The sequence below is a fragment of the Adiantum capillus-veneris genome, chromosome 5 (assembly GCF_014529385.1).
Source record: "Adiantum capillus-veneris isolate H3 chromosome 5, ASM1452938v2, whole genome shotgun sequence".
Lineage (NCBI taxonomy): Eukaryota > Viridiplantae > Streptophyta > Polypodiopsida > Polypodiales > Pteridaceae > Adiantum > Adiantum capillus-veneris.
The window spans coordinates 83425915-83447476 of NC_140935.1; the positions used below are offsets into that span (position 1 = coordinate 83425915).

The 21562-nt window shown below is 42.6% G+C and overlaps 1 long non-coding RNA gene and 1 pseudogene across 1 annotated transcript in view; both read left to right on the top strand.

Moving 5' to 3' along the window:
- The first annotated feature begins 5392 nt into the window (after window positions 1–5392).
- LOC147457620 (uncharacterized) lies at window positions 5393–9650 on the top strand (annotated as a pseudogene).
- An 807-nt stretch (window positions 9651–10457) lies between these two features.
- Window positions 10458–21562, top strand: part of LOC147457621 (uncharacterized) — a 42638-nt gene continuing 31533 nt past the window's right edge. Inside the window, exon 1 of the long non-coding RNA XR_015188114.1 lies at window positions 10458–11380. This is a non-coding gene — a long non-coding RNA (uncharacterized LOC147457621). The remainder of the gene's footprint in view (window positions 11381–21562) is intronic.

The window sequence follows — 21562 nt, forward strand, 5'->3', positions numbered from 1 at the left end:
GGCTACATGCAGGTTTACCGCTTGAGCTTTGGGTGGAAGCAATAAGTACGTATGTGTATTTGATCAACCGATCACCCTCAACGGCATTGGATAAGGGAGTTCTAGAGGAGGCATGGGCAAGTAAACCGGTGAATTATTCATTTCTCAAAGTGTTTGGGTGTGAGGCTTTCATGCACATAGATAGAAGCCTAAGGTCAAGCTAGATGCAAAGTCCAAAAAGTGTTTCTTCATTGGCTATGGAGAAGGTGACTTTGGGTATCGCCTAAAGAATCCTAAAGAGGGTAAAATCTTTAGAAGTAGGGATGTAATTTTCAATGAACAAAATATGTACAAAGATTACTTGGAAAGAAAACAACAAAAGAAACAGTTGATGAGTACATGGAGCTTGAGGACGGTGAAGACTCAAAGAGTACAAACGGTGACAATGTGCAACAACGTCAACCAAATGAGGAGCCTCAACCTATTCCCCGAAGATCCACACAAGCAAGTAGACCTCCAGAAAGGTTTGTTCCTTCCTTCAACCATCTCTTGATCTCAGATTCTGGAGAGCTAGAATCATATGAAGAAGCTATGCATCATGAATCCAAAGAAGAATGGATGAAGACCATGCAAGTGGAGATGGACTCATTACATTGCAACCAAACATGGGAGTTGGTTGAGTTTCCTAAAGGTAAGCGGGCATTTCAAACAAATGGGTGTATAAGCTAAAGGAAGAAGAAGGTGGGAAGAAAAGGTACAAGTCTAGGCTTGTGGTAAAAGGGTTTTCTCAAAAGAAAGGTATTGACTTCAATGAAATATTTTCTCCTGTTGTAAAAATGAACTCAATTAGGCTTGTCTCAAGCCTTGTGGCTGCTCATGATTTAAATCTTGAGAAAATGGATGTAAATACGGCATTCCTCACGGTGACTTACAGGAGGAAATTTACATGCTTCAACCAAAGGGGTATGAAGTAAAAGGTAAGGAGAAAATGGTTTGCAGAATAAAAAAGAGCTTGTATGGTTTAAAGCAAGCATCAAGACAATGGTACTTGAAGTTGGTACTTGAATTTTGATCAATGGATGCTTGATCATGGATTCAAAAGGTGCAACCTAGATCATTGCATCTACACGAAGAATTTGGGAGATGGGAAGTTCATCATCCTAATGTTGTATGTTGATGACATGTTGATTGCAAGTGCTAACATGCAGGACATTAAAGACCTAAAAGAAGAAATATCTAAATCTTTTTCAATGAAAAATTTAGGTGTTGCAAAGAGGATACTTGGTATGAAGATATCAAGGGAAAGGACGAAGAAGACAATAAAGCTATCTCAAGAGGATTACATCAAGAAGGTACTAGAAAGGTTTACAATGCAAAATGCAAAAACAGTTTCTACACCTTTGGCTAGTCACTTTAAACTAACTAAGGATATGCGTCCAAATACACAAGAGGAGATAGCCTATATGTCTAAAGTTCCATATGTTGCACCAGTAGGTTTTCTTATGTATCTATGGTTTGGACAAGATCAGACATTGCACATACAGTGAGAGTTGTAAGTAGGTTCATGGACAACCCAAGTAAAGAGCACTGGCAAGTTGTGAAGTGGATACTTAGGTATCTAAAAGGGACAATAACAAATGCTTTGTATTTTGGAGGCACTGATGTTTTCTTGCAAGGGTATGCTGATGCAGACATGGCAAGTGACAAAGATACTCTAAGGAGCACTACTGGCTATGTCTTCATAGTTGGAGGCACAGCAATAAGCTGGGCTTCAAAGTTGCAGAAAGTGGTCTCACTTTCTACCACAGAAGCAGAGTATGTAGCAATGATAGAGGCAAGCAATGAAATTTTGTGGCTTCACAGATTCTTCGAAGAGCTTGGATTCAAACAAGACAATTGTGTCTTGTACAGTGATAGCCAAAGCGCTATCCATCTTGTAAAGAATTCATCCTTTCATTCAAGGACAAAGCACATTGAGGTGAGATATCACTTACGTACTCTTTTGGAAGAGGGATAGCTAAATCTAAGAAAGGTGCATACAAGTGAAAATCCTACAAACATGTTTACAAAGGTGGTCAACATGGAGAAGTTGAGCTTTTGCTCATTTTCAATCGGCATTCAAGAATAAGAAGGTAGGATGGAAAGCACTCACAGGTTTAATGTGGAGATCAGTCTCCAAGTGGGAGATTGTTCAGTGTGGAGCCTGATTTACTCCTTGTAATTTTCTATATTAAAAATGCACATTTGTAAGGCGCCTGTTATGAGGAGAAACTATCATGCGTGAAGACAAATGGCTCGCCAAAAACCAAAATTTTCACGGCCAATCTCCCTTTTCGTCGGAATATTATGGCCGGACGGCAGCCGAAAAGTGATTGGAAAATGACCGACCGGTTGGCCGGTTGGCTAGATGGCCGGTGGCCGGTGGTTGGAAGTCAATGGCCGATGGCTAAATTCAATAGCCGGTGGCCGATTTCAAAGGAGGACTTGTCTTCTAAGGGACGGCCACACATGGGCGGATTGGGGGGTCCGATTTGGACTTGTCTACACAAAGGCGGCTACATATGGCTCTCTCATGAGAGAGGGTAGCCCTTTTGGCCTATAAAAGAAGGCATCTTCTACACACAAAAACGGATTGTGAAGCATAGTGGTGCACTGTGAAGTTGATGTGAGGTGGCGAGAGTGAAGCAAGGCAAGAGCTCCAAAAGGGTATAATTCCTTTGTAATCTACTTCTTGTTTGGAAGTACTAAATCCATTGAGTGACTGCTTTCACGTGGACGTAGCCCACATTGGGTGAACCACGTATATCGTGTGTACTCTCTCTTCCTCTCTACTCTATAATCTCTTGTGTGTGAAAATTATCTCTCTCCATTAAGTAATCTACTCAATTATCTACTTAGCTACGTCATACTTCCTAACAATCTGGAGACCAAATTTAAAAATTTTGACTGCACCAGAGTGTTCAGAAGGGGGATTTACCCTAAGTATACACTGAAACTAAAGTTTTGATCAACCCTTGACACCCAAAAGGCAAAAGACGGAGTGTCTGAAACGGAAAAAAGAGAAACTTGAGATTTTGAGCACATTTTTGCAGTAAAATTGGTATAAGTGCTTGAAAACCAATGCTAGAGGCTTGGGATGCTTGTGAATGAATTTTGTCCACAAATTCATTAGCAGCAGACATCATACATGTATGATGTTTGAGGGGTGATTCTGACAGCAATTTTGAACTTTTGAGATTATACCCATCTTCTGCATGTTATGTTGAGCACACCCACCAAATTTCATTTCATTTGGGCTTATAGATTGAGAGTTCAAGAGATTTTACTCTTTCAGGGGATTTAATCCTAAATTGATGATTTTGTGCAAATTTGACATCCAAAATTTACTGTGAGAACATATTCTTGTTCCCACACTAAGGGGCACCTCCGGTAGAAACATAACTAAAATCTGAGCAAAAGACTTTATACGCGTATACTGTCTTAGAGGCCAGATCTGAGGTCAAAAGTTACATCTAAGTGTACCCTTGTGATCTACAGCATTTAGGAAGCATATGGGCCAAATTTCATCAAATTTGAAGCACTTTTGAGCTTCAAAGACCATAAGACGCATCTAGGCAAGTGAATGCTTGTATTGACCATAACTTGCACAAAAAATGTCAAAATTCACTTGCTGTGGGTTTCCAATGTAGTGAGGAACCTCTGGAGTGAAATTCACTTCATTTTGACAAGTTATACATCATACACCTAAGGGCCCTTTTAAAGACCAAAATTGAAATCTGAGCATACTAGGGTGTTAAGCACCACAAGACAAGCTCACATACCAAATTTTGTCAAAATCTGAGCACATAGACATTATACGCGTACGATGTCTCAAGGCCAGATCTGAAAGATAAATTTTTCTTTTGACCACATAGGGGGTTGGGAAATGATGTGTTAAGCTTGCTTGCAAAATTTCAGCTCATTTGGACACATACTTTTCCATCTGCAGAGACTTTGCAGATACAAGATTGTAAAGGTGAAAAAGAGTTGATTTTGAGCAATTTTGACATCCAAAATTTGCTATAATCACATATTCTTGTTGTATGCATAAAGGAGTACCTTGGGAGAAATATCAGTGAAATATGAGCAAGTAGACATCATACGCGTATGATGTCGCATATGCTAGATGTGGGTCAAAATAGACATTTGAGTATACCTCAGTGTCGTAGAGCATAAAAGAAGTCCCTAGCCAAAATTTCATTGAATTTGGATCTCATTTGAGCTTGTAAAGGCCAGAAGACATATTTGGACAGATTCACGCTTGTATTGATCATAACTTGCTCAAAAAATGTCCAAATTGAATTATGAAAGTTGTTGAGAGTTGGTTGAGTGATAAGGAATCACTGGAACAAAAGTCACTTCATTTTGACACAAAAGACTTTATACGTGTATGATGTCTCAAGTGCAAAATTAGAGGTCAACAATTACATCTGAGCTCACAAAAGTGTTTGCTAGCATAAAATAAGCCTAGAGACCAAGTTTCATTCAATTTGGATCACTTCTGTCTTAGTAAACCTTCCCGGGAGGTTGCAGGCTAACAAATAGAAAAAGGACTGATAAACCTATCTAAAAGTGTCAGAATCACAAACTGAAACTTGGAGTGGTTAGAGTACGTCAAGGAGAGTCTACAGTTAAAGTTTGGAGCAAATTTTAGCCAGTAGACAGCATACGCATATGATGTCTCTAGCCCTAATTTGGAGGTGAAAACTCAAATTGAGCTTCTAGAAGTTAAGCATTGTAAAGTAAGCCAAGTGACCAAGTTTCAACAAATTTGGGTCACATTTGGTCAAGATACAAGAAAAAATCCTTGATCTTGAAACTATTTTGAGTGCTGTTTCAAGTGCAGTTCACCAAAATTGCTGTAACTTTTGATAGACAACTCCAAATTGAGTCAGGTATAGCCAAGAGAGGAGCTTGCAGGCAATAGGACACACCTAAATCCAAACTTTTAGGGTACCCAGAACTAGTTTCTAGAGACCAAAAGAGTCACAAATTCTTGACTTTTAGGGACCTGTCAAAGGGCCAAAGGTACTTACTAAGGACTATCTTGAGAGTATTGAGTGGGCCTGACATTAAGAAAGCTAAGATCATTAGGATGGAAAGCCAATCTACCAATACTCTTGTAGATATGACCAGAGGTATGGCAAGACAAGTTAGAAGCATTGAAATGCCAATCTATTCACATCTTGATATAAGCCCAGCTACATTGCCACCATGGCTGTATCCAAATGCAACCCATAGAACATGACTTTTATAGAGGTGGACATTCATCAATGAAGGACCATAGATATCTCCACCAACCACGAGAATTCCTACAAGAATACCAAAAAGGGAGCCACCTGGATTCCCTTCTAGAGTGATAACAAGAGACGAAATGATCATAGAGATGACAGACATGTCTCCTCAAGTGAATTTTCCTAATCAACATGACTTTTATAGAGGTGGAACTATGGTCACAACAGGACCATATGTATCATCACCACCCCATATAACTTACTCCTATCCAAATCAGGGCAAAACATTCAGAAGATGTGATACAGAGAGTGAGAGTGACACGTCTTCTCAGAGGAGTGATTCACCAAGAATCCAACCCACATTAAAGCCAGAGGTATCTAGTGAGAAAATGCAACTTATAGAAGGATTAGCTCAGAGACTTGCTCCTCCAATCAAATGGACAAACCATACAATGGAAGGGTGTTACTATAACCAAAGGTATGTACAACCTATTCCAGTAGCACCTTCTCCACCAAGATACACTATGAAAAATGCACCAGGACCAGTAGGAGTTTCAAGGTCACAGCTTGTCTTAGGACAAGAACCTCTACTACGCGATGCTAGAATGCCTATAGACATGAGGTACACACCGATGATAGAAACATCTAACAAACAAGCGCTAGTAATAGCTACAACCTATGTTTCGACCTGAAGAAAGAAGGTATGAGATGGACGAAAGGACATTGCGGGTCATTGTGAATAGAGGCCTAGCAGGGTCAAAGCCTGTTTACAACCAAGAGGAAATGCAAGAAGAAGCTCCTCAATTGGAGATCGATTGTCACAAAAGCCGTGACAACCACTTGGTCAAACAATGTCCTCAAACGGAGATCACCCAAGTGAATGCCTATTGTCTTGATAGTGTTTCATTCACTTTATCCCCAACTGTCCAAAAAATCCAAACCGAGTCATCAAGGTCACAACAAATTTCTGAGGAATTGTTTGCAACCCAGTAGCTCAAAAAATGAAAATGTCGTACCAGTTCAAGTAGTGCGTAGCTCAAAAGGAAGTTGAGAAGAAGCCAGAGACAGAGAAAATGGAAACTGACACGAGTAGAGAGATGAGTGAGCTAAAGATCGATGCACCTAATCAAAAAACCAAGAGCAAATGGAATAGCTGAAAATCTAGAAAGACTAGGATGAAAGCACACAAGGAACGAGAGAAGAAATCCTAGCTGAGAAGCTTACCCAAGCTGAAGAGAAGATAAGACAACATGAGGAAATGGTTGCACCTTCTCTTACACAGATTTCCCACCTCTAAAAGAACCATCCATGGAAAGTGAGCCAGAAACTACTAGTTTGAGAGGATCGATATTGGTAGAAAAGGTTAATGAGCCATTAGAAGCCCTCCTAAAAGCGTATGAAACACGACTCAAGAACAACCAAACCCAAGTACACCGATGGATAACATATCCATATGCAGAACTAGAAAAGGACAGGCTTGAAATGTGCAAGAAAATGATTCAAACAACCCAAGCTTCACTAGAACCACAAGTTGGTAAACCTGAGAGTGTCATCCTTGTCCCACCTACACCAGTAATCCCACCAATCCAAGAACGAAAAGATCTAGATTCTAGTCATGAGCATGGACAAAGCTCAAGAACCCCACATTAGAGCCAAGTGTTGAATACCACAAATAGCTCGTACGAGGGATTTCACATAACTATACCTGACAGCCGTAAAGAAGATGAATTATGGAAACAAGTCAGAGAGGCCAATGAAGCAAGTGAGCTAAGTAGATGAGTAAACCAAACTGGTGATGCAAGAGGAGTGTCTCTTCCACCAATAGAGGAATTTGAGATTGGATCTCAAATGAATCTAGAAGTGGAATCATATTGGGGAGACAAAGAATCTATACCGTTGGTGCAGCCAAAGTTGGTTTGTGTAGGAACACGATCCATGCGAAGCTATGGGTACTAGCAGGTACAGGAAAAAGGGCCAAGGCCAATGTGGAGGATCTGTGTAGGAAAATGATAGTGGAAGTGTATATCTAATGCGGTTTTTTTGGTCAAAAAGACCCCAAAATGGTCCAGTGGGGGTGACATGTGAAGGTGCTCGAGATACTGATTTGATGCCCGAGAATATGGTCTTCAAGATGCTCTGCAAGTTGGTCCAGACGGTTCCTCAAACAGAGTCCCGGTGTGGAAGTTATGATTGTCCAAAGATGGAATGCTTTGCAGATCCCCGACAAGCAGGGTAGGTACATATGGGTGGCAAAAACTAGGATCAGTGGATATGGATGTCAAGCTCGAGTTGTGGAGCATGCCAGTCTTTTCGGTTTTCCATTCAGAGCTCATACGGGCAAGTTATGGCCTGTGGAATATTTGCAGGGGGTCGGGTATGTGCTCACTGGGCCGTGGTGGTAGACACGCTGACAAGCATGTTTTTAGAGCTCACAAAGATTCTGGAAAATAGCAAGCGATGTGGGAAGTTAGCCAAAATTGGTGACTCGCTGATCGGAGCCATGGACATCGAGATGGACCTATTTCAAGCTGACATACAAGAATGGTGGAAAGGGATCGTCAGGTGGATTCTCTCATTTTTTTAATATACTTTTCAAGGGCATCAAATGGTCGAAACACGACAAATCTCTCAAGATTTGGAGTAGGTAGCACGAGGTTTCGAGGTGGTTTGACGAAATGAATGCTTGGCAAACCCGAGTAAGTGGAGTCGCCGACCACGTGGGAAACGAATGCAAAAAAACTATTTGGGTGTAAATTCAAAAGGCAAAGGTTGGTTTAACACTTTAGTGGAGCAAGCTTCGAAAAAGAAGGAGGTGGCTCAAAGGTGGCATTAATAGAGAAAAGGATGGCTGGAGTTTCGGGGAAAAAACAAGAGGTGGCTCCAAGGTGGCATTAATAGAGAAAAGGATGGCTGGAGTTTGGGGGAAAAAACAAAAGGGAAACTCAAAGGCTAAAGGAAATAAAAGGTAGAGGGAGAGCCCAAGGCACAATAGCACCCGGTGCCACTGCTAGCACCCGGTGCCACTGCTGGGAATTGATTTAGCAAGTTTTGAAAAAGGGGGGAAAGGAAAGAAGGAAGAGGGAGCAGCGTTTTTCGAGCTGGAGTTTTTTTCATTTGGCAAGGAAGGAGAATTGAGAAAAGAAAAGGAAAAAAAGCTTCGTGCGTTCGCGATCGACGGTAGAAGCTGGCACAGTTTGTCGGTGAAGCGGCTCAAAAAAGTGAGCACTTTGTAGAGGAAAGAGCCAACGAAGGCTACCAAGAGGAAGCAACCCGTGCAAGTGATGGTCAAAGCGACATGCGGGAAGTCATTGAAGAAGTTGTGGAGCACATCATAGCGGCTTGAGAAGGAGAGAAAATAAAAAGAATCGCCAAGGTGCCTCTTCGGGTGGGCGAATGTGGAAAGGCGAGAGCAGTTGAAGAACTTGTCGCAAAAGAAGTGTTCGGCAAGCAGCGAAAGAGCATTTTGGGAGCCTCCTGCAAAGAGGGTTGTGCCTGTGTAGTGAAAGGGTTTTTTTGGGAATAGCCATGGCCATGGTGTGCTGAAGGTTGTAATCAGTTTTTCTTGAAGCAAGATCAAACCCACTTTTCCTTTCCCCTTCCCTTTATTCCATGCTGTCCGAGGATGAACAATGGAGTTGGCAAAGCATGAGAAGGGATCTTTTTCTAGCTTTTTATAATCCTCCAAAGTTTTTTTGTACCATTGATAATGGTTCTCAACTCTCGAGTCTTCGAGAGAACTTCACGCACTATACTGGGAGAGCTTGGAGACCTCGGCATCTCAGGTATGCTTCCCCCATCATTGGTTTGGTTTTGATATGCGTAATTGAATGGTTACAGTTGATGATGAGGGTTACGAGAGCGACAAAGAAACATCTTCATGTAGTGATGGTGGGGAAAGCTTTGATGATGAGTTAAGTTCTTTAATCCTTGCCGAGCTTAAAGACAAGGAGGCAATTCATCAAAGTTTGATAGCCTTGGAATTCAAATCTGGGTTTGAAGAGAGTGATAGTGAGATAGAGAGCACTTGTGACCTATCATCAGGTGGAAATGACATGGAGGTTATGCATGAGGAGGCAAATAGTTTGACTTTTTTGGAAAATATGTATAATGTTGTGTATGAGGATGCTTTGGATCTCAACTCACAGCAAGAGGGAGGGCAAGCCCTTATCTCCCATGAGATGTATGTGCAACTGGTGGCAAGGAAGAGTGAGAATGCTTCAGTTGAAGAGGTTATGAGTTTTGGTGATGAGGAAAATGTATGTGAAGAAGTGGTACAAATTGAGGGTTTGTTTGATGTTGCAGTTGATGATATGAGTTTTTTTTATAGCCTCATGCCTGAAGCAGGTGATGCTGTATCCCTCTCTTCTTCCTTTGATATTGGCATGCCGAAAGATGTAACTTGTGATTTTTTTTTATCGTCTTCTTGATGAAGAAATGCCTCTTGAGAACATTATGGGTGCTTCATGGAAAGATGATGCTTGAGCAGATGTCTCCAATGTGTTTAAGGGCTTGGGATGCCTCTTTGCAGGGATGTATGCTTTTCAGTGCCTTTTGAGGGCACATGCAGGTCTATGGCAAAGTAATTGATGGTTTTGTTGGTGTAAGGTTGGTGCATGGCATCTCTATAGGTTTTCCTTGGGAGCTAGGTGGAATCTTGATTAAGCTTTTGATGTATGGAATGCAAGGTTGTTTTGTGTGGGATCCAGGTGGAATGAGCATCTACTAGTGTTGTTGTTGAGCATGAATGCTCTAGCAGACTAGGGGGGTTGGCAAACTATGATAGGATTTTTTTGGTTTGAAGTTTACCAGCCCATGTATATATGGTGTGCTTGCTTTTTCCATTTTTGAGTGTGCTATGGTTGCTTGTACACTGCTGAGCAATGCCAATTTTTATGTGTGCTCTTGGCTATGGTCTACAACTTCCCATTTGATAACGTTAAAGTTGAGCATGAATTCTCAACTAGAGGGTTGGGCAAAGATGAGTGATTTGAGATTATTCTCAGGGAGTGCATTTGAGAGCAAGGCAATCCCAGGGTCGGCCACTTCTGTAATGTTGATGCAAGTATGAAAGTTGCTTTGAGGCACATCTAGGTGGAACCTTAAAAACTTGAGCTCATTGGCACCGGTTTGATCGAGGATCGACGGATTTTAAAGCTTGAATTTGGTCATCATGCAAGGCAAACCCGGACACCAAGTAGTCAAAAGAAGTGGGTGAAATGTAAGCTAAAAATAAGCTACCACGAGAGATCGGATGTTATCAATGCAAGAGAGTGGTGGAGCAACAAGCAGAGGTAGCTCATGGAAGCTCGAGTCTTGAACACTCAAAAGGGGCACTACTGACTCTGTAAGCAAATAATGCGTCTTTTTTATTTGTTTGCAATAGTCAACAAGATGGCCATCACGTGGAGTCGCCGCCAAGGAAAAGTAGTGCCAGAGAGGGCATGCGGAGGATGGGCGAGCAGGTAGAGAAGGGGCTCTTGAAGCTCGTACCAGAGAAGGCCAGAGAAGTAAATGGGGGGGGAGCAGCTCAGGTCGAAGGGGCGTCGAGCTGGTGATTGGGAAGCCGAAAGCTGACGGCCAAAGGCCGGGTGGATTTGACTGCAAAGGGAGAGACAGAGCATGCCCTCCTACAGCTGAGCAAACAAGAGTGAGAGGGTGGGGAGTTAAGCAAAGAAGAGAGCGAACGAGTCCTGACTGCTAACTAGGGGGACAAAGTCTCCAGACCTCACCCAACTCTCAATTAGCTCAAGCTGGCGCAAACTAGAGGAAAGGCCAAAGAGGTGGCTCGGAGAAATAAGAGGGCAGGAAGAGGAATTGTGCCAAGGCTTGTGGAGGGCATAAGGTTGTGGATTAGGAGCCATTAAGGGGCATTTGCAAGGTCAAGAGAGAAGGGGTCGTCATGCTCAGGGGGGCGTTTTCCAAGACACATTGCAAAAGTTAGCCGGAAAGAGAGGGCAGCTTATTACAAAAAGGAGAGGGGTCCACTCAAGTGAATAGAGGAAGGAGGGGCATTGCATGCTGATTGAGGCCTCCTGTAGCAGAGAAGAGGTATTGGCTTGAGGTTTTTCATTGGCGAGCATACAAGAAGGCACGGGAGCAATGCAACAGGAGGAGGTTTTTGTCCAAAAGTAACCATCATTGTACACTCTCTAAATAAAGTTAATCTGATTGCGTCATCATGATTTCTATATTTTTGGTGTTTAAGTGAATATTCTCCATCTCTTTCTTGCTCTCGTATCCGTTTGTTTGCCACCATATATGTGTGTGAGTATGCTATGTACAAAGGGTACCAAAGCTTGTGGATATCATGTGTGTGCAAGTTTACAAGCTTGAAGGCGTATATACTCATGGGGACACACACTCTCAAGTTCTCTCTAGACTCAAGTGCCCTCACTTACAGCCAGGTGGTGCCAAAGAGAGCCTTAGGGTGATAAAAAGGCTTGAGCTCTACTATCTATTTGAATGCTTGATGATGTAGGCGAGCTATTGAGAGGCAGTATCTTGCTCTACCATTTTTCCTGTCAACGGCAGCTTGGCAACATAGATAGAATGTTCATCGACACTCGAAACAAACATAGAGTACAAGGATCCATTTTTATGACCTTTCATCATGACAAGGTTGTTCTTGTAGGTCATCCAAGAACGATTACCACAAACTGTAGTGTAGCCAAGATCATCCAATTGCCCTATAGAAAGCAAGCTCTTTGTAAGCTTGGCACATGTCAAACATTCTGCAACACAAAAGTAGTGCCATATGCATCTAAAGTTTCACATCACCAATGCCAATAATGTCAAGCTCATAGGAATCACCAAGCTTGACTATGGCATGCATGGATGCATAAGAGGAAAACCACTCTCTATGCGGTGTGACATGAAAACTCGCACCAGAATCAAGAATCCAATTTTGTGCATAACCTTCATCTGGTGCAACCAAAGCATCTAGAGTGACATCTGAAGTGAAAATGAGAACATATGAGGGATCTGTTGTCACCTTTGCATGAATCTCTATTGGCATAATTTCATCACTGGAGAAGGAGCATCCTCTACTGCAGTGGTAGGTATGGGAGATTCAACCACATTGAGCTCTACAATCTTTACTGTCCTTTTGCCTTTGCCGGAGTTTTCTTTTTCCATGTTTTTTTGATCTCTTAGGAAACTGCGACAATCCTTTTTGTAATGGCCCTTCTTATGGCCATAATAACTGAAAAGGCGGTGGTAATGCGTGTGCTAATCTGCACCCAACTGTGCTATCTTATAACCTCTCCCTAGCTTACACATTGTTCGGCTGTGCCGATGGCCTTGCCCGTAGGACCCATATCCTTACATTACCCCCCCCCCCCCTTGGAGAATCATGTTCGTCCTCGAAAACGAACGTAAGAAAACGTTTCTTAAGTCCGGAGACGTTCTCCCATGTAGAACCTTTGTCAGGTCTCTAGCCATTTTACCAACACCTGTCATCTGACATGATGTCTGGTGCAAAGCTCATGAGAATCCAAAATCTTTTCGAACTCATGAGGGATGCTTGGTGATTTGATAAGGTCAACTAACTCACCAGTCAATGACATTATTATTCTGTCCTAGCTGTTTTCATAAACGGCTAACATGAAAAACAAGATAAACTCGTGAGTGCTCTGGAAGAGCTAACTTATAGGCCACTCGACCTATATGTTTGAGAATGATAAACAGTCCACTATAGCGTGGTGAAAGTTTAGTAATTTTTCCTGTCTTCAGAATTTCTGAATGCTCTGGAACCTTGAGGAAAACCTTGTCTCCTTCTTTGAAAGCAGCAAGACGATGATGCTCATATACGTACTTCATATATCAATCTTGAGCTTGCTAACATTCTCTCTAGAAACTCGAAGCATGTCAAAATCGTCTTGGAGAAAATCCTTTGCTTGTTGTATCTTCTCCTTAGCCAACCCCACCGTAACGGGTGATCTACGTTGAAATCCATATAAAACCATAAATGGACTAAACCCTATAGTCACATGCTTTGAACTATTATAAGAAAATTCCAATATAGGTAAGTAATCTTCCCAATTGGTTTGCTTCTCGGTAACGTGCGCTCATAGTATATCCTCTAGCACTTGATTAACTCTTTTGGTTTGACCATCTATTTCTGGATGATCAGCCGTACTTAGATTAAGTTTAGTTTCCAACTTTTGAAATACAGCTCTCTAGAAGTCTAATGATACTAGCTGGAAGATCGTAGAGTCTATATATATGCTCTACAAATAGCCGTGCTAATTCCGGTGTCTTAATCATAGTCTTAGTGGGAATGAATCGACCCATCTTTGTGAGACGGTCTACAATTACCCATATGGCATCATGGCCACGATTTGTAGTAGGTACTCTATACAAAATCCATAGAGATACTCTTGCACTTACCTTGTGGGATGTCTAAAGGATGTAAAAGGCCGCCTACCTTGAGGCGCTCTACCTTATTAACTTGGCACTGTTGGCAGTTTAGTATATACTTTTGAACATCATGATGTAAGCCTGGCCAATAAAATTATCGTCGAACTAAGGCATAGGTCTTATGAACGCTTGGATGACCAGCACTTGGACTATCGTGACACTCAAATAAGATTTGGTGCCTAGTGTCTGAGTCCTTTGGCACACATACTCTACCCTTATGGAGTAAGTAGCCATCATCAATGGAAAAATTATTCCATCGTTTAAGCTCTTCTTGAGTAGGGGTGGAGCTCTCTGTGTTGGAGTTTTTATCTGTACGAGCAGAGACATGTTGATCTGGTTGTACAAAGACATGTGAGTGTGAGGGATCCCTTTTTAAAACTGCACTCCACACTTTAATGTATGATTGATTTTGTGCACACTTGCCACATAACGACTCCAAAAATCCACTCTTTATTTTCCTGACAGCAAGTGAATTAATCTGAGGCAACCGACTTAGTGCATCCGCTACTACATTATATCGCCCCTTGTGACATCATAGCTTACAATCGTAATCTTGAAGGATTTTTTCCCATCTTGCTTTACGGCCCTTCAAGTCCGTTTAAGTAGTAAACCATTTGATACTCTCATGGTCAAAAACTACTTCAAACTCGGCACCATATAAATAGTGTCGCCACTTTCATAAAGCGTGAATTATGGCATAGAGCTCTCTCTCATAGACAGAATAATTTTGTTGAGCTCTATCTAACTTTTTACTTTCAGAGGCTATAGGTCTTCCCTCCTGAAGAAGTACCACACCAATTGCTTTATCACTAGCATCAGTCTCTACCACAAACGACTTAAGTGGGTCAACGATTGCTAGGATGGGAGCAATGGCTATAGCTACCTTGAGCTGTTCAAAACTGCGTTTTTAAGCTTCTTCCCAAGAAAAGGTCTTACCTTTTTCTTTAAGTTGATCAGTCATAGGAACAACGATTTTGGCATAATCACAGATATACCGTCGATAAAATCCAACCATGCCTAAGAATATCTGAAGCTCCTCAACCGTGTTGGGACGTGGCATTAAAGAATGGCAGCGACCTTGTCAGTGTACATCTTGATGCCAGAATAAAAGATCACATGATCGAGGTAATGTATCTCTATTTTAAAGAAATCACACTTGCTTTGCTTAGCATACAGAGCGTGATCTCGTAGCTGTTCGAACACTAAGCATAAGTGTTCTATGTGTTCATCTTCAGTCTTACTGTAAATGAGAATGTCATCAAGGAAAATCACAACAAAATTTCCAAGATAGGGACGTAAGACACTATCCATGAGTGTCATAAATGTGCTAGAGCATTGGTTAAACCAAAAGGCATAACCAAAAATTCAAAATGCCCGAACCGTGTCTAAAGGCAGTTTTAAAGATATCTTGCAAAAGGATACGCACCTGGTGGTATCTTGAACGAAGATCAATCTTTGTATAGTATCTTGCCCCATGGAGTTGATCAAGAAACTCATCCACTCGGGGCAGAGGATACTTGTTCTTGATGGTTATGGCATTTAATCCGTGATAATCTATGCACATGCACATAGTACCATCTTCTTTTTTACCAATAGAATTGGTGATGCCCAAGGCAAAGTGCTAGGTCTAATGAAACCACGGGCAAGGTAGTCAGCCAACTGACTCTCAACCTCCTTGGCTTCTTTAGCACTCATACGATAAGGTGGTTTATTCACCAGTTTACTGGCTGGCAAGACATCTCTGCCATGCTGCACATCACGTGTAGGGAGTAAACCCGGCGGTAAATCACTTGAGAATACATCACTATACTCCATGAGTAAGTGACTCAGATTTTGCCGCGCAAAAGGAGAAAATAAACTAGAGTTATGTTGGAATGGAGAATCTTGTAATTCCTGTAATGTTTGTTTTACAACAGTTGCATGTTGCTCAATAGAATTAAAATTGAGAGCACTTTGCTCGTTAGATTTGTTAGCACTTTGCTTATAATTAGAATTCATTGTACTTTGCATACCATTACTAGAATTCACAACACTTTGCTCTTGAGAATTCACAAGACTTGGAGACAAGTAGTAACACAAAAAGACTTCATTTATTAAATCTGCTTTTTGCAAAATAGAAAGCTCGGTTGTACATATAAAAGGTACAAATGGTATATTTTTCTCGCCAAGCAAAAGCACATATTTACCATTGGCCATAAAGGATAAGGAGTTGTGTTCATAGCTAGCGTGCAATGTGTTTCCTAAACCATGCAGCCACTCCCGTCCTAAAACTACATCAGCATGGTCCATGTTCATAACTTGAAAGTCAAGGGTCATCGTATGACCTTGAACAATAAGCTCAACCCCTTGAACTACCGTGTCCCATAATTCTTTATCATTCCCAGACATCTGCTCTACCACATACTTGTGAGAGCAAGGAGTCTGTGTAAGCTTCAATTTCTTGACTAGCTTATAGTTCAAGAAGTTATGAGTTGCACCGTCATCACTAAAATACAAACACGTTGTCCGTTATAGTACCATGCATGCGAATCAACTCATGGGGACCAAAGGTGGGGACTGCCACATAGAAGCACGCACACAACACTTGTGCTTCTCTTCCATATGAAGAACCTCTACAACACAATATTTAGGAGATGAATCTAATGTGAGGTGTTGCACCGTGTGCATGGCCTTTTCTTTGCCTTGCAAAAGAGGACAATCCTTCTTGTTATGTTGGTCTGAAAGACATCTGAAACACAAATTGTGTTTCTTTGCATGCTCAAAATCAGCAGTGTTGAGAGCCCCACGTGGAGTATCTCGTGATTGCTTAAGCTTCTTAGCCTCTTGTGGACGTGGAGGGTTAGATTGTCTCTTATTCCACTTGGAACGTGTGGGAGATCTATCTCGCCATTGGCTCTTAGCCACATTGCTCTTATCAAAATTATTCTAAGAGTAGGGAACATTTCCCTTCCTCTCTTGGTCATCATCATATCTTTGGGCATGATTGATGGCTTCTTCCAAAGTTTTTGGATGTTGGGTTTTGACTTGAAGACGATAGTCTTTGTAAAGACCCTATTAAGACCTCGTATCTTTTGGAATTCATTTAGACCTTCTAGTTTTAATATGATTTCCCAATACTTCAAAAGGTACTGTGTGAGAGAGAGGCCAGACATGCGGCATGCATCCCATGCTAACCAATTCTTATCTTCTTCATTGGAGTCCAAAAACTCTTTGGAGAAAGAAGCTTGAAATGTAGCCCAAGACGCTTTAGAGGATGAGCATATATTGGAAATGTCATCCACCACTTATAAGCCTTGCCTTTAAGAGATAGACTTGTTTCCAGAGCCATCTTTATATCCGGGGTGTGTCTCAACCTATGAATAATACTCCATTTGTGTAAGAACGTTGGTGCAACCAAAGATGGTTCACGCTAGGAAGTGTGCTAGGCAGTGCAAAGGGTGCTAGCAAGCGCATGGCAAAGAGCTACAGCAGGAACGAAGGCCCTAGGAGAGCATGTCGTGGCGGAAGTGTATGTTCAATGCGGTTTTTTAGGCCAAAAAGATCCCAGAATGGTCCAGGTGAAATAGCAGGTAAAGGTGCCCGGAATGTTGAGTCAATGTTCTAGAATGTGGTCTTTGAGATGCTTTAGGAGCCCATCCAGATGGCTTGTCAAACGGGGCCACGGTGTGAAAGATATGCCGGTTCAGAATGCTTTGCAGATCCACGACGGACAGGGCAGGCAGGGACAAGTGGTCTGAAGTGATATGAATGGATAGTCATGAAGTGCTTGAGCTAGGAAGCATGCCGGTCTTTTCACATTGCCATTCGGAGCTCAGACGGACAAGTTATGGCCTGTGGAATATTTGTCGGGGGTCGGGTATGTGCTCACAGGGACGCGTTGATAGGCATGCTGACAAGGATCTTTTTTAGCTCACCAAGGTTTTGGAAAATTGCATGTGCCGTGGGGAGTCAGCCAAAACTTGCGGATGGCCGATCGGAGTCAGGGGCATGGAGGTTTGAAGCTAGCAGTGGGTAGCTTGACGAGAGGGGTGTTCGGCAAACTCGAGCATGTGGAGCAACGACAACATACGAATCAAGTGCTAAGAGACCCTTGGTTGCAAATTCAAAGGAAAGAAGCTTGGCTTGAGTTGGAAAAAGAAAGAAAAAGAAAGGTTGGCTTAACTATAGGTAGTGAAGTGGATCTTCAAATGCAAAAAAAGGAACACAAAAAGGTAGAGTGGGAGGCCAAGGAAAATGCAAAAAAAGGAACACAAAAAGGTCGAAGGCCAAGGCATAGTGGCGCCGGCGCTATGGCTTAAAAAAGAAAGTTTTTTCCTTTCCTTATTGAAGCTAGGAGGTGAAGTGAAAAAAAGATGGCAGCGGGTTTTCGAGAGAGGGCAGAAGGGCTTTTCTTTTGGCAAGCAAGGAGAATTGAGAAGGAAGAAAAAAGGTGCCTTCCTATGGTCGATGATGGAAGGCGTGTGAGAAGGTAAATCGTCATGAAATAGCTCGGGAGGACGAGTGCCCTGTTAAAGAGGGAGCCAATGAGAGCTGCCAAGAGAAAACACTGCTATCGAAGAGAAGCCAAAGGTGAATTTTCCCGTTGAGGTTTGTGCCGAGAGATTCGGTTTGTCGAGGTAGGTGTGTGTTCCTCTGTATGAAGCGGCGATGGCCATGGTATAGCCTTGAGCACGATTCACGGAGTTTGTACATGCAGTTTCTTTTGAAGTAGAAGCTTTCACTACTGGTTTTGGCGTCGTCTCTCCCTCTTCCCCCCTTTCTTCTTTGCTCGTCTCCAAGGTGTGTGGTGCCGGTGTGTGTGAGCGTGTGCGTCCCCCAGGTCCCCTGTGTGTGTCAAGAGAAAGAGAGAGAGGTGTTGAGTTGTGGAAAAGCGAGAAGCGGCAAGATCAGTGTGATCGTTGTTGGAGGATTGTGCAGAGCGTGTGTGTGTTGAACGAAGTGCAGGCGAGGTCCTGCTAGTGTGAGTTGCTTGTTTTGAAGGTGTTTTCGAGAGGACAGGGGTGTTGTGAATACCCTAAGCTATATAGGGGCCATTGCGTGTGTGTCGGGTGTGTTCCCCATTCCCCCTGCCCAACGTATTGACCGCATCCTTGTTGCGATCACGCTCTTCCCCGTGAAACTCAAGAATGGTGATATTCTTAAGCAATGCGTTGCTACCTTCTGCTCTTGGACTGCTTGAGTCGTGCGAGCTTGGTTTACTTGAACCGTGCCCCTTGTGGCTCCCTGAGCCGTTTGTGAATTCATAAATTTCACAAGTAGCTCAATAAGATTTGTAACATTTGCATTGAGTGCAGAGAGGTTGCGTTCAAGTAGGCTTTGGCGATTTTCCAAAGTCTTGAAAGCAACCATATCTACAAGACCATGATCTCCTAGATCATCATCCTCATGCATATTAGTGTTGGCAGCACCCGTGCTGCCCTGATTTTGATCTACATGCTCAAAATCAAAAGTATGCATAGGTGGGATATCCTCACTGGCCATGGTAAACACACACTAATATAAAGAGAGAAAAAAAAAGTCAACTTGTAAATTGTAAAGCTTGAAGTCTTTGTGTTTTTTATGCTTGGCGATTTGCGTCGCATGCAAACCTCGCCTTACGGAAATTGTAGCGTTTCAAGGGTCGTTCGTCATAAGAACACCTTCGTGGATTCTTCACAAAAACTCGTCGTTTTTGTAAAGTGTTTTGTTCACTTTGAAGCTACCTCCTTGAGGAAAAAAGACTTTTTGGAGAAAGACTTGCCTTCCTCCAAAAAACTACTTCCTTGAAGGTTGAAGCTTTCACTTTCCTTCTAGCTTTCTTGTCAACACAAATAAGCTATCTTTCCTTCTTATACACAATAAAGGTCAATAGCTTGATGGTAAAGTGTTGACCTCTTACCCTCATGGGATGGGTTCAATCCTCCTTCATGCAAGGGTTAAGTGGGCCTTCTCATGCACGTGGAGGCACCAATGAAAGCCTTCGGAGCCTCGTGCCATAGAGTTTCCAATCGAGTTTGCCTTGGTCGCTCGCCTTGGTCATGCGTTGCACGCAGAAACCCTTGCCTTCTTTTTGCTGCACAACGGAGAGGTCACTGTCTGTGGATCATGAGAGAGAAGCAATGCGTCGCATGTACATGCAACCTGCTTTTTCCCTTTCCCAAAAATAGCTCGGATACCAGTGAAAGGGCGGTGATAATGCGTGTGCTAGTCTCCACCCAACCGTGCTATCTTATACCCTCTTCCTGACTTACACACTGTCTGGCCGTGTCTGTGGCCTTTCTCGTAGAACCCATGTCCTTACGTAAAGTAACACTCGACAGTTCTGGCATTGTGGTCTCTACTTGAGTTTCTGTGTCTGCGAGGACTACGAGGATTTCGCTCTCGACTTTTGCTTTTGTATTTGTTCTTGTCACGGCCTTTTGAGCAACGCATTTGTGACGTCATTGAACACTGACTTGTCATTCGGAGCCGAATTGGTAATGGTTGTGCAAAAGATGTCCCATAAACTGAGTACAGAATATAACAAGAATATAGACTTGAGTTCGTTGTCAAACTCCTTAAAGCCCTGAGATGTCAACTGACTGAACAAGGAGTTGAACTCATTTAAGTGATTAGGAAATGTGCTACCTTCTTTCATGTTGAGCTTCATAAGCTTTTTCATGAGAAAAACTTTGTTGGATACACTTTTGCACTCCCATGTTGAACATAAGCTATCCCAAAGTTCCTTGGTTGTTGTCTTCCCTATGATAGTGAAGAACACTGACTTGGCTAGATGTAGACGTATAGTAGCCATGGCTCTCGCATCCAAAAGCTCCCACTGAGCTTGTGTATAGTTATCATCTGTTGCACGCTCTTTCAACGGTACTGATAGGCCTTTGTTTGTCAAAACATCTTTCATGCGCTCTTTCCACATGGTGAAGTTCATGCAATCGAACTTGCAAATGAAATACTCCTCCTTTTCTGAAGAAGAAGCCATTGCTGACAAGAGGGTTTGAGAGGTGCCAAACTATGGCGAGAAGCTGCAGAATTTTGGGCAGAGTAACCTTTGTTTCGGGAGTAAAATCTCAACCGAAGTAGGCTCAAAGGTGCCAACAATGAAAGTCAGAACTCGCGGAAAGGAAATCTGGTAGAGTCTCTTTTGTATGAGGAGTCAAAACTCAACTCAAAATACACATAAATGTGCCAAGTGCACTAACTGGGCATCTATTGCACAAAACCATTATTGTGTGACCACCAACTCGGCGTCAGAAGCACAAAAAACCATCCAGATACATATCCTACGGTGAGGGTACCGTAAAGGGGAACTCCGTATCACAGAAGGTGTCTCAACATTCGAGCATACCCCAGCTCAAAGAAAACCTCATGCTATCGACCCTCCAAAGACTAATGCAGACACAAATGGACTAGCCATAGTCTAAGAAAGGGCTCTTCCGGTCCGAGTCTCAGAGAGGCCAGGAAACACTGCCAAAATAGCCAAAAATGGCTCCACACGAAGTGCAGTGGACAGTGTCCACAACTCAATGTACATGAGTGAACCGCGATCAAACAGGCGCCAAGAACTGCTGCATGCAATAAAAGTGATCCCTGCGGGGATATCTGCTCTCAAACGAGCTCAGTAGCACTAGATGTGCTCACACAAAAAATACATTTGTCAACATATCTGTCCGTAGAGAAACTGCTATCAAAAAGACTGTTAAATCGCGTCTGAAAGTGTTGTGTCTGGAAACTTGGAGAGTCTGTGTGTAAACTAGCTGAAAATCCCCCTGTAGAACCTGTAACCTATGTGTTGGTGTCACTTTGTGCCGATTTCCTTCGTCGGGCGGAAATGCGCTAGTCAAATAGCCGCCAAAGGTATCGTAGCCAAAAATCGTGATGTATAGCACACTCATGCGCTCGATGCAGATGGAGGGTAT